A 13221-nucleotide genomic window follows, 5' to 3' on the forward strand; every position below is an offset into this window, starting at 1 on the left:
TTTTCACTAATTTATAAAAATAAAAAGAAAATATAGACTTGTTTGACCATATTTAAATAAAAAAAAAACAAGTTTTTAAAAACTGTACATATAAAGATATGAACATTTTACAATTTTTTCTTTCTTTTTCTCTTATAGTCCATGGTATGAATGAAAGTTTTCCAAGTCGTCCATAATTTCCAAGTCTTCTATCATTTTCTATCGATCATTGCTTTTTGACCTCCTTATATTTTTAAGATCTTGTCCTCCATTCACGCCATCATACTGATGGACTAGAGATATCATTATTATATTCTTTTATTCCCATTATTGTAAAATAGATATTTTAAATTTTATTTTTCATTTTTTGAATTTAATAATATCTAGTAGCAAAATAAAGTAATTTAAATCCTAAAAATGTGTGTTTATAGGATATTTGCTATTATTACTAATCATAGATAACAAAACTGTTGATTGTATTAATTGTATACAAGTTAAAAAAATAAAATTGACCTTTGGATCAAAGAAAATATTAAAATGATTAAAACTAAAATAAAAATAAATTCAATGATTTAAACACAAATAAAAATGTAATTCAAATTATTTGAAGTTCATATATTTTCAAAAATAAAAATAAAAATTGTGAAAGATGTGTTGGGCTTTGTGGAGCCTAGTTTTCTTTGATCTAGTTTGATGACCCGACTCGAATAATATTGCATGACTTTTTAATGGGAGATTTATTGAGGCTTGTTGGGCCCGTTTAGCCCATTGTGGAACCACCTTTTGTAATTAGGGTTTTTTAGTATGGTGGGGTTGCCGTGTTATATATATAGAGAGAATATTGTAGCCGCTAGGTTGTACTCTATATTCTTCTCTAATAATAGTGATATCCCTGCAATTCCGTGGACGTAGGCAAATTGCCGAACCACGTAAATACTGTCTTGTGCGTGTGATTGTTTTTTTTTTCTTTGGCGTGTGTTTTCTCTAATTTTTGTTTCTCATGGGTTGGGAATTCGGTTTAATTCCCTACAACTAGTATCAGAGCCTAGGGTTAGGTTTGAGTGGGAGCAATGGCAGAGGAAGCAGGAAAGGCATCTGGAATAGAAAATTTTGATAGCACAAACTTTGCGTATTGGAGGATGTAGATTGAAGACTATCTCTATGGGAGGAAATTGCATCTGCCTCTTTTGGGGACAAAACCTGAGAGTATGAAGGCTGAGGAATGGACGCTTCTTGACAGACAAGTTCTAGGAGTTATTAGGTTAACTCTGTCTAGGTCTGTTGCACATAATGTTGTAAAGGAGAAGATCACAACAGATTTAATGAAGGCTTTGTCCGATATGTATGAAAAGCTGTCCGCAAACAATAAGGTGCATCTGATGAAGAAATTGTTCAATTTGAAGATGGCAGAGAATGCATCAGTAACACAACATTTGAATGAATTTAATATAATCACAAATCAATTGTCGTCTATAGAAATTGATTTTGAAGATGAGATTCGTGTTCTGATCGTCTTGGCTTCTTTGCCAAACAGTTGGGAGGCAATGAGGATGGCAGTAAGCAATTCTATGGGAAAGGAAAAACTCAAGTACAATGATATACGAGATTTAATTCTAGCTGAGGAGATTCGCCGAAGAGATGCAGGTGAAACCTCAGGATCTGGTTCTACCTTAAACCTTGAGACAAAAGGCAAATGTAATGACAGAAATTCAAATCGGGGTAGATCAAATTCCAGAAATTCTAATCGAAACAGAAGCAAATCTACATCAGGCCAACAAGTACAATGCTGGAATTGTGGGAAAACAGGCCACTTTAAAAGACAATGCAAAAGCCCTAAGAAGAAGAATGAAGATGATTCTGCTAATGCTGTAACAGAAAAGGTACATGATGCATTACTTCTTGCAGTAGACAGTCCACTTGATGATTGGGTTTTGGATTCAGGAGCTTCGTTTCATACCACTTAACACCGAGAAATCATACAGAATTATGTTACAGGTTATTTTGGTAAGGTGTATTTAGCTGATGGTTGGATGTTGTGGGTCTAGGAGACGTCCGGATATCATTGCCCAATGGGTCTGTTTGGTTACTGGAGAAGGTTTGACATATTCCTGACCTGAGGAGGAATCTGATTTCTGTTAGACAACTTGATGATGAAGGACATGCAATACTATTTGTTGGTGGTACTTGGAAGGTTACAAAGGGATCTAGGGTATTGGTTCGTGGAAAGAAGACTAGTACTTTGTATATGACCTCATGTCCAAGAGACACAATTGCAGTTGCTTATGCAAGTACTGATACAAGCCTATGGCACCGCAGACTTGGTCACATGAGTGAGAAAGGGATGAAGATGTTGCTGTCAAAAGAAAAACTACCAAAATTGAAGTCCATTGATTTTGACATGTGTGAAAGTTGCATATTAGGAAAGCAAAAAAAGGTGAGCTTCTTGAAAATTGGCAGGACACCGAAGGCTAAAAAATTAGAACTAGTACACACTGATTTGTGGGGGCCTTCTCCGGTTGCATAGCTAGGAGGTTCAAGGTACTACATCACTTTTATTGATGACTCAAGTAGAAAGGTATGAGTTTATTTTCTGAAAAATAAATCTGATGTATTTGAAACTTTTAAGAAGTGGAAGGCCATGGTTGAGACAGAAACAGGTTTGAAAATAAAATGTTTGAGGTCAGATAATGGAGGAGAGTACATAGATGGAGGGTTCAGTGAGTATTGTGCTACACAGGGAATTAGGATGGAGAAAACCATTCTTGGGACACCATAGCAGAATGGTGTGGTTGAGCGCATGAACAGAACTCTCAATGAGCGTGCTAGAAGTATGAGGTTGCATGTTGGACTATCAAAAACTTTTTGGGTTGATGCTGTTAGCACTGCAGCTTACCTGATAAACCGAGGACCATCAGTTCCCATGGAGTTCAGACTTCCTAAGGAGGTTTGGAGCGGTAAAGAGGTGAAGTTTTCACATTTAAAAGTTTTTGGTTGTGTATCTTATGTTCATATTGATTTTGATGCTCGTAGTAAACTTGATGCAAAGTCAAAAATATGTTTTTTCATTGGCTATGGTGATGAGAAATTTGGCTATAGGTTTTGGGATGAACAAAATAGGAAAATCATCAGAAGTAGAAATGTGATATTTAATGAACAGGTTATGTACGAGGACAGGTCAATTGTAGTGTCAGATGTTATAGAGATAGATCAAAAGAAATCTGAGTTTGTCAACTTAGATGAATTGACTGAAAGTACTGTCCAAAAAGGGGGTAAAGAAGATAAGGAGAATGAAAATTCACAGGTAGATTTGAGTACACCTGTAGCTGAAGTTCGCAAATCTTCCAGGAACATTAGACCTTCGCAGCGTTATTCACCTGTTTTAAATTATCTCCTGTTGATTTATGGTGGTGAGCCAAAGTGTTATGATGAAGCCTTGCAAGATGAGAATTCAAGCAAGTGGGAGTTAGCCATGAAGGATGAGATGGATTCCCTGTTGGGGAATCAGACATGGGAACTGACTGAATTGTCAGTAGGAAAGAAGGCTTTGCACAACAAGTGGGTATACAAAATAAAGAATGAGCATGATGGTAACAAACGTTACAAGGCCAGATTAGTTGTTAAAGGGTTCCAGTAGAAGGAGGGCATTGACTACACAGAGATATTTTCTCCAGTTGTGAAGATGTCAACAATTAGACTTATACTTGGAATGGTAGCTACAGAAAACTTACATCTTGAGCGGTTAGATGTGAAGACAGCATTCCTTCATGGTGACTTGGAGGAAGACCTTTACATGATTCAGCCAGAAGGATTCATTGTTCAGGGACAAGAGAATCTAGTCTGCAAACTAAGAAAGAGCTTGTATGGCCTTAAACAAGCTCCTAGACAGTGGTACAAGAAGTTTGACAATTTTATGCATAGAATTGGGTTCAAGAGATGTGAAGCTGATCACTGTTGCTATGTTAAGTCCTTTGACAATTCTTACATCATATTACTGTTGTATGTGGATGATATGCTTATTGCAGGGTCTGACATTGAGAAGATTAATAATCTGAAGAAGCAATTGTCCAAACAGTTTGCAATGAAGGATTTGGGAGCTGCAAAGCAAATCCTTGGTATGAGAATCATTAGAGACAAGGCTAATGGTACATTAAAGCTTTCACAGTCAGAGTATGTGAAGAAAGTTCTCAACAGGTTCAACATAAATGAAGCTAAACCAGTGAGCACACCCTTGGGTAGTCATTTCAAACTAAGCAAAGAATAGTCACCGAAGACAGAAGAAGAAATGGACCATATGAGCAAGGTGCCATATGCCTCAACTATTGACAGCTTGATGTATGCTATGGTGTGTACAAGGCCAGACATTGCACATGTAGTGGGAATTGTGAGCATATTCATGAGTAGGCTTGGAAAGCAGCATTGGGAGGCAGTCAAGTGGATTTTAAGATATCTGAAGGGTTCATTAGATACATGTCTTTGCTTTACAGGTGCAAGTTTAAAACTGCAGGGTTATGTAGATGCTGATTTTGCTGGTGATATTGATAGTAGAAAGAGTACTACTGGGTTTGTTTTTACTCTAGGTGGTACAATTATATCATGGAGTTCAAATCTACAGAAGATTGTTACTTTGTCTACTATAGAAGTTGAGTATGTTGCAACAATTGAAGTTGGAAAGGAGATGATTTGGCTACATGGTTTCTTAGATGAATTGGGTAAGAAGCAGGAGATGGGCATTCTACATAGTGATAGTCAGAGTGCAATTTTTCTTGCCAAAAATTCAGCTTTTCATTCAAAGTCGAAAAATATACAAACAAAATACCACTTTATCCGTTATCTTGTTGAGGATAAACTGGTAATAATTGAGAAGATTTGTGGATCTAAGAACCCTACAGACATGTTGACTAAGGGTGTCACCATTGAGAAGCTGAATTTGTGCGCAGTTTCAATTGGTCTTCTAGCTTGAGGACAGGAGGATGAGTTGTAGGGATGAGGGATTGTTTCTTGGAGGATAGCGGTTTGATGTTGGTGATTGGACTAGTCTCCAAGTGGGAGATTTGTTGAGCTTTGTGGAGCTTAGTTTTCTTTGATCTAGTTTGACGACCCAACCTGAATAATATTGCATGGCTTTTTAATGGGAGATTTATTGAGGTCTGTTGGGCCCGTTTAGCCCATTGTGGAACCACCTTTTGTAATTAGGGTTTTTTAGTATGGTGGGGTTGCCGTGTTATATATATAGAGAGAATATTGTAGCCGCTAGGTTGTACTATGTATTCTTCCCTGATAATAGTGATATCCCTGCAACTCCGTGGACGTAGGCAAATTGCCGAACTACGTAAATACTGTCTTGTGCGTGTGATTGTTTTTTTTTCTTTGGCGTGTGTTTTCTCTAATTTTTGTTTCTCACGGGTTGGGAATTCGGTTTAATTCCCTACAAGATGGAGAGGAAAATAAACAAAATTTAAAAAGTATGTGGAAAAAACAAACTACTGATCATAAACTTATTCCTTTTTTATCAGTTTTCTTTAACAAAAAAAAAAAAAAAAAATTCTCTCATCTACTACCCACCATGGTAGCCTAATGGGGCAGTTAACACCCCCCGAAGGTTCAAGTCCCATAGAGAGTCCCTAACAGAGCTGGTTGTCGATTGTTATGATTTTTGAGCTGGTTTTTCCGACACTGGTATGAGCATTCTACTCGATGGTGACTTATGACATGGGTGGCTCAATCCTATCCACTATTAGAGGAGTTGAGATTCGCTTAGACCTGAAGAGCATTTGTTATACATATCTTTGATATTGCTCCTGTTGAACTTAGAATATACAAGTCCAAGATCTGGCCCACTCTGTTGGGATTTGAGCATAAAGAGACTATTAAGAGGATTTGTAAACTGTCAGATGACGGGATGGGCAAGCCATCAGCACAAAACTTGACAATCATCAATCGAGTGTTACATCATATATTGCGCTTCATTTTCCTACCACAGGGTAGACACCGAGATGAAGTCTCCTATTACGAGACATTTCTTATAGATTCCATTTTGATTGGGAGACGGATCCATTTAGGATATCTAATGATAATGCAGATGATTGCATGTTGTGAGAGCATCACTCAAGCACTCCCCTATGACTGCTTCTTTTCCCGAGTATTCAAGGATGTTAGCATTAACCTTAGCAGAGAGATAGACTTTGAGGCTCCCAGTACATATGATACATATGATGATCAATCCATGGGGTGGATGAAATTTGAGAAGACTCCAAATTGTTCTTGGATCAGAAAAGCAGAGAGAGCACAACCATAGGGACAGGGACAGGGACAGGGATAGGCACACCTTAGAGTTGAGGAGGAGGTAGAGATTAGGGAGATGCAGGGTGGAGTAAACCTTGAGGGTGGACTAGACCCTCAGAGTGGCCACTAGTAAAGAGGGCCCGAGCTTGATATTCTCCCAATTCAAATAGAGATTCCTTCATAAATCGGGGGTGTTCCGTTTGAGTCACCTTCTTTGAGTCAATGATGACTAAATCAACTTTTACAAAGGAACCATCTACTCAAACATCATACACTGAGACCACCTATACTGAGATACCACAGTCTCAGGCACCTCCTACTCCTAACCATGCTCCTTAGATGGATTTATCCGCTCAAATTAAATCCCTTGGTGACACATGATTTTATTATATAGGAGGATAGGATGGACCAATATCAGACTAGGTTCACTTATCAATTTGAGTATCTTTAACAGAGGATTGATCACATTGAGGATTACATAGTGTGTCAGCATGATGAGATGATGGCATACTTGCATTCCATATTTCCACCTCCACCTTCTTAGCCTTGATTCGTTGGATACCCCACCCCCCCTCCCCCCCTCCCCCCTCCCCCTTCTTTTTTTTTTATGTTGCCAAAGGAGAAGATATTTTAGGATCTAAGAGGCTAGATATAGGAGACATGCATATCATTTTTTTTTTGTTTGGATCATATATTGCTTATCTCTAGTTACTTTAGCTTATTGGACATATGATGTACTGACTGATACATTTGACATTATATATGATATGTGTATATATTTGATGAGTTACATTGTTTCTTGTTGCAATACTATCCAACATGTCTTGATCATCTTATTTTTAATTCTTAAAATATTGATTGTTGATCCATGATTAGTTTTGAGGGAGAGATTCTTTTCCTCTTAGATAACCAAGGTTTGTCATCATAAAAAAGAGGAAGATTGTTAGCCCAAGGATTCTCCTAATCGTTTTTTTTTATGATAACAAACTATGGTTAAGTGGCTAATTGGTTTGAATTATAAAAAATTTCAAGTGTTAATTTGGAAATTCATCAAAGGACCCAATGGATGCAAGATCAAAACATTTGGAAGACCTTTAATCATAGGAAACATATGTAAGATAAATGCATGAGTTCACTTAAGATTTTTATATCTTTTCATGCATCTTTAAAAACTTGGTTTATGCATTAAAGTTACATTTCTATCAAAACCCGAGTTTTATCAAATGAACCTTAGGAAAATCTGTGGACAAGCATTTTTTACATGCGTCCCCACTCAATGGCAAAACTCATTTTTGTTGGTGAAAAATTAGTTTTGGAAAAGATAGAGTCACCACTTATTTTATTTTATTTTTAAAAGGAAAATAAAACAAAAAAGAAAAACCCTAAAGAAGTAACTCCATGATTTTGGAAAAGCATGTCTTTGAACAAACTCGAGTTTAGGTCCAAGGATCAGGTTATTTATTGGGAAGGTACCTCAAAGAGGTAGCACCCCTCTAAGCCTTAAAAAGGTCTCTAATGGCTAAGTCGAGGGAAATGTGGCAATTAATCAATTGATTGAAGGTACCTAGGTAGACTAAGGTGATTTCAAGATTCTATTAATACTAGCATGTCAAATAGGAAATCAAATTACAATCATAAAGGAGAGTTAGGGTGTGTACTTGAACTGCTTTTTAAGCGCAATCATAAGACAATCAAAGTTAATTTGAATAGTATATCACTCCACATGCATTTTATTAGTATCAAATAAGTGTCAAGGTAATCAAGGACATCATTCAAACATGGATTTAGCTCATGATAACATGCATTTTCATAAAATTTTGGAATTGGGAGATAGAGAGCATACTTAGATAGCAAGTTGAGCGCTTTAATGGGAAACAAGGTTAGCTCAACAATAAATACAAAATAAATTCATGTATATCATCAAGGAGAATTAAATATCAAGCGAATATCCAGCAATCATCTCATTTGAATCATAATCAGAGGAGAAATCAAGGATGTTGGGCTCCTACCAAGGCCCATTTTACTTTTGCATGAATTGATGTTGGTCTCCGATTCATCGAAGAACCCCAATCCCCCATTTATCACAAACGTCCAGAATCCATATTCCTATCGGCCATGTGAGAAACCAACAGCTTGGTTTCGCCTTTCATGGTGTATCAATCAATCTCATTTACCCACTGAAACGCAACAACCCACATGATAAATTACAAGGGCACTTAAAAAATGGCCATGCAAGAGTGAGACCCGAGGTGCAATCTGGAGTGCGCCATCTTCAAGTGGTAGGGGGTCCCGCCTACCTTCTGATTCCAAGGGCTCCAGAATATGGACTCCATTGTCGGTCAATCCCATTGCAAACCGATTAAGTTCAAATGGATGGGGTTTCCGTCTTCAAAGCTTAGGAAGGTTGATTGGCTGTCACTATGAATATGTGGCATTTGGGGTTGAACTACTCGACCCACAGGGAGCTCAGTGCTTAATGTTTTCTAGTCTTGATGCTTCATGTCAAGGGTTCATCTCAAGTCATGGAAAGGCATTCCTTCTTCATACTTGATGAGGATTGATGGCTTGAAGCATGTTGATGCATCTTATCATATAGATATAGGGTTATGGTATATGACACACCATTCTGAAGCAAGCGTTGTGATCTAGAAAACTGCATCTGTCAATTGGACCACTTCCTGCGGTATTCACAAGTGCTTGAGAACTCCCAGAAACGATGGCGGCCTCTGAATCTATCTAACCCCAAACAACCCATTATATACAATCTTTATAAAGTTTCCACCTTTCTAGAAATACTCATGCTATTATGGTCTCCGTGTACCAAAGGGAGACGAGAAATATAGATGTTGAAGCATAGAAAAATAATCCAAGAAAAACAGAGGAAGGAAGACAAAGGATGGGCAAACAGACAAGCCGCATTCCATTATTTTGTCAAAAGGCTTGAAAACAGGTGGAGGATATTAGAGAGCAAGAGCTAGCACAACTCTTAGATACCAGTATTAGCGATAATTATATGCATCACCCATTAACAGTAGAGATTTTTTTTTAAAAAAAAAACTACACTTCAAGCCAGGACAGAGCATGCACATATTTAAAATCATTCCACAGAAGAAACAATCAACCTTAAATATTCACAACAATCAACAAGATAACACCAGAATTTGTAAAAATGGATGATGTTGAATCATATAGAGATAAGAAGATACTAATTTCATCTGACCATACCTGGAGAAATTCCTCTCAAGAAATATTGTTTGGCTTCAAGCGAGCTTTGTCCTCCTCTAAAGATCCCCCTAACAATCCCAACGAGCTCTCTCATTTTCTTTGACCAGACCTGATGACCCAGGTGAACTCCTCTTTCTGCTTCCTTCTTTCCTCCTCTTTTCGATGCGTGCTGAAAGTCCCTGCTTTGAAAACTTCTCCCCCCTTCCAAAACCACCAGCCTGTGTTTTTATGGCAATTGGCAGCCGTCCTTCCTGAGGAGTCCTCTTCTCTCCGAATTCTATGTCTCCTCCACCAGAAAAATTCTTTCTGAATTTCAAAAAGAGCCTTTCACCCCATGAGTCCCACATTTTTCAAAAGCTTCTTCATCCATCCTTTAACTCTCCAAAGGATCTTCAATAACACCTAAAAGAATTTCTTTCCTTCTCAAAGTCTTACAAATTTCAAAAATTCTTCCTCATCTGCTTGGTAGATTTCCCTGTAAAGACATCAAATTATTGAATTAGATAAATGAATAAAGATTTTAGAGAATGATCAGATGATAATAATAAATAAATGAGTAAATAGCAAGATAATAAACAAACAAATAAATAATAGTAAATAAATAAGTAGATAAAAAAATAGGTGATTGATAATAATAAATATCAAAAATAAAAATAGATAAACAAATGAATAAAAAATGAGTCACACAAGTCATGCAACCATACAAGTTATACAAGTCATGTCTAAAATGTCTAATAAGTCAAGTGTGTCTAAGTGAGCCTAAGTGACCTAGGTGGTGCCTAATAGGTCAAGTGTACCTAAATGGGCCTAAGGTGGACCTAATGAGTCTTAATGGGCTTAGGTGGTGCCTAATGGGCCGAGTGGACCTAAATGGGCCTAAGATGAGTCCATGTAGGCTTAAGTGACCTAGCAAGAGTCTAACCTAAAGTGCACTTAAGTGAAGCCAAATCTAAACTCGAATGGCAGCCAAGGTCACAATGAGGAGTTGAATAAACCCCTTAATCAAAGTGACTCAGAAAAGATAAGCTATTGAGTAGCAATAGGGCACCTGGAATTGCTGTAAAATGTCAAATGAACACCTAATATGACATGTGCTAAAAGAACAAAATGGAGGGTCTACAAAATCGTTTCAAAATTTGAATATTAATTTACCTAAAGACCTTACCTAAGTGTTAGAAGAGAAAATACAAGACAAATATAAGTTGTCGGGCCAAAAAATATGAATTGGTCGAGGTAGTGGCCAATCGACTCAACTGACTAAGGTATTGGTCAATCGGTTACGCTTTCCTGATTGAAGTTCAGTCGAGAAAAGCAAAAAATCTTCTCTTTTCCAGTAGCCTTTCTTTCCCAGTTGAGGGATATGTTTTCCCGATCGAGGAATAGTCGAGGCCTAATAATCACCTGCCGTGCATTTATTGCCCAACGTCTAGTGAATCAGATGACCCCTAACTCGATCAGTTAAGGCTATTTTTGGCATTTTGGCTCTCAAGGCTAGAAACCTATAAATTTTGAGCTCCACTTCATTTATGAGAAAGAGAACACTTGCATTTATTTGTTTACCTACTTATTATTGCCTTAAAAACTCTCATTCTTTTATTGGTGCATTAAATCTCCATTTTTTTTTATTCTTTAGTGCACATTTGTGATTCATCCTACTTTTGAGTTGTATTTGAGTCATTGTTGAGTTAGGTTGAGATATTCAAACTTGTTATTTGAGTGTTAGAAGCTTCAAGTAAGTAGAGACTTGAAAGGATTGTGTAAGAGTCCATTGGAGTTGGAATCCAATTGTAAAGGTATTGAAAGCTTGGTTGAAGCTTTAGTGAAACTCTTACTCGGTTAAGAGCTTAAGGAGAGTGGACGTAGACAAAGGGTCCCAAACCACTATAAATTACGAGTTTACTTCCTCTAATTCTATTTTTTTATATTTGTGCTTTTTTTTACTTGAATTTGTGGTGCTTGAATTTTTTTTTTTTTAAAAAAACCAATTCACACCCCCTCTTAGGTGTTTTCTCTATTAAAATTAACCTTTATTTTCTCAGTTGTTTTGAAAATGTTATTTATTATTTTTGTATTAGAACTATTATTATATTTAACTAATTGATGGCATATTATATAATTCCCAATAAATGTAGTTAAGAGAAAAGTATAAAAGAAAATGAGGTTTACCTTTACCTTTAAAGCTCTTAAAATTGGTAATTCACTCCATCGATGAAAAATGAAAGAAAAAAAATATTATGTTGGGATTCTAGCTATACCAACTTAAAGTAATAGCCCTCGAATGGAGGAGAAGAGAGGGCAAAAATGATAAATAGGGTGATAGTTATTTTTTTTAAAATTTGAAAATTATAAGATAGAAGTAATAATATAAATAATACTATGATAAAATTAATATAAGAGTAATTGTAAATAAATAAAGAGAGTAGGGAAGAGAAATGTAAATTCAAGATTTATAGTAATTAGAACTTAAGCTTTCACTATACCGAGAGTTATAGACTAATCTTTCAAGCTTTATTATTGGATTAATCAACGTGTACTTACAATTTTCTTCAAAAGATGTCTTACTTTTGAACTCTCAAATAATACACTACACTTAGTAAATTCTAAGTGATACTCCGTACTTAGAGACTTTTTCCGTTCATCTCACAAGATATACAAGAACAACTTTCATAAGAATAAAATTCTTAGTTTATGATTTGAGACAATGGAATATGAGGAAACTAGAGTTGAATTGTAAATTAAGATAAAATACAATTTTGAAATCAAGCACACTCTACAGTACCCTTCTTCTAACTTTCTTTAATTCTCCTCCAATATCCCAACTATTATTTCTATTCTCCCGTTTTTAACTCTATCAACTCAATTTCTGACTCTTCAATGCCCCAATTCTTCGTCATGACTTCATGAATTTAATCTTGTAACAGTGCAACATTGATAAATCAGTTGGTCTCAAATATATTATATTATAAATTAAATAAAAATCAATAAAAAATAATTAAAGATGATACCCCTATTATCAGTCAAACTTTTGGGCAACTTGTTAAAGAAATGGTGAAGGATCACGGAAAATGGATGAATTGTGATTTTTTTTTGTGATGTATATTCATGTTCATGCATTTTTTACTCTCACACAATTGAATGACAATTGAATGTGTTTATGGCCTTGGTGCTCTAATTCCATCTTCTACTCATGTAAATTTGGCTTGTAGCCTTCAACGTTACACTAAAAAGAAATTGGGTCAAATACTTCATCGACAGGTACCTGAGAATTAAAATTTTAATCTTAAAAAATGTTTTTAAAAACTAGAAAAAAATAATTATAAAAAATAGATTAGAAAATAGATAATTGTAAAAAAAAAAAAAAAAAATTAGTAGACAACAAAAATAATTATAAAAAACTAGAATAAATAAATAAAATAGAAAAACATAAAAATGGAATAAAAATAAATTATTTGCATAAAAAATTATACATAAAAAAAAAAAAAAAGAACTTAAGTCATGTCTTGAACACTTAAATTTATAATAAAAAACTGAAATAGTATCTTAAAATGATTTTAAGATAAGTTATGATGTTCACAAAATATCATAATTTTATTGATGGTTTTGAAACTACCAAATTTTATAAATATATATATATTTTTTAATTTACCATAAATTTATCAAAAATCCGGTGGAAAGCAATTGCTTGGACCGCAGCCACTTCAAGCTCAACCGAGATTTTATAATTTGAGGCCATCG

This window comes from Vitis vinifera, chromosome 18 (genome assembly GCF_030704535.1).
Source record: "Vitis vinifera cultivar Pinot Noir 40024 chromosome 18, ASM3070453v1".
Lineage (NCBI taxonomy): Eukaryota > Viridiplantae > Streptophyta > Magnoliopsida > Vitales > Vitaceae > Vitis > Vitis vinifera.